This window comes from Octopus bimaculoides, chromosome 25 (assembly GCF_001194135.2).
Source record: "Octopus bimaculoides isolate UCB-OBI-ISO-001 chromosome 25, ASM119413v2, whole genome shotgun sequence".
NCBI classification, from domain to species: Eukaryota; Metazoa; Mollusca; class Cephalopoda; order Octopoda; family Octopodidae; genus Octopus; species Octopus bimaculoides.
The window spans coordinates 19083124-19084651 of NC_069005.1; positions in this window are offsets into that span (position 1 = coordinate 19083124).

A 1528-nucleotide genomic window follows, 5' to 3' on the forward strand; every position below is an offset into this window, starting at 1 on the left:
AAAACTCAAAGTTTGTCTGTTTTCCTGCCCTTTGATTAAGATAAAGATTACAAATAAAATAGTCATTTCTCCCTTTAAGAAAAAAAAATCAAGTTGAAAATATCAACACTTCAAAGAGTCACCGCACCTACCTACCGTTGTCCATCCTTTTTTCTTACTTTCTTTTTTCTACCTTTAATCATTTATACAACTTTCAGAGTGCTGTGAACTTGAAAGATAGAAATTCTCCCTTTATTTTTATGGATCATGGCTACTTATTTTCTTTTTCTTAAAGGGGGAAATTATTATTTTATTTAAAATAAAATATTAATTTTTATAATCTTAATTAAAAGACAGAAAAACAGACAGAGAGATTCTTTCTTTATAGATGAAGATTCGTAGCAATGGGAGGAATTGAATCCCTTAAGAATGGGATAACAAACAACAAATGGATTGTACCTTATAACAAAACTCTTTTAAGAGCATTCCAATGCCACCTCACCAGTGAGGTCAGTTAAGTATGTCATCAAGTACATGCTGAAAGGAAATGACCAATAAACAATAACGAAATTAGTCGATATCTAATGGGTAGGTATATTGGACCATCTGAGGCAGTTGCATCCATTTTAGGATCTTCAATTCATGAAAGAGCTCCTGCAATAGTGAGATTGCAAGTTCATCTACCAGATGAACAAAGAATATTGCTCAGAAATAATGAGGATATATATGGCTGTCAATGAATGACATATGAGAACAACATTGACAGAATTCTTTCCATTGTGCATCAATGATGATTTTGCAAAAGCATTACTTTATGCTGAAATACTCATGTTTGTGGAACAGTAGTAACAAAGAATGGCAAAGGAGAAAGCAAGGAAAAACAGTTGGAGGCCATTTGAACATTTTCAAAGATGGAAAACTCAGTCCTGTTCATGTTGTCACACCAAAGGCAAGAGAACTGTATTATTTAAGAATTCTATTGCATGAAGTTCAAAATGGTGTTTTTTTCCTTTCTTACACTGCTGTGCATTGACATTTTCAACTTGCAGTGGTTGCAACCAAACAGGTCATGGTAGGTGCATCTAGGTCATGGCCAGATTGAAGTAATCTAAAGTATAACCAGCAGAAATTGCAAAGATAATCTGGAACTCGACTGAAGAAAGAAAACTCCGAATGACCTGTCCTTGTTTTTTTGTTTCGTCTGTCTGGATGTTTTGTTGTCCCTTTTTTGGATCATCTAACTGTTTGGATGTTTTGCGTTCTTGTCCCATTTTTGGTATTCCTTTATCTATATATATAAAAATGAGAATGTGTGTCTGTCTGTCTGTCTGTGTGAATCCCTAAAACTCGAGAACTACACAACCAATTTCATTCAAATTTTACAGATGCCTTACTTAGGGTTCCAGTTGTGTTTTAGTCAAAAAACATTTTAACTTCTTGCAGAGTTCGAGCCCACAGCAACATAATATCTCCTCCACTATTTAAGTATTACGTGTCAAAAGTGAAACAAAAACACTCATGTCAAATACTTTCACTTTAAAAATGAAAC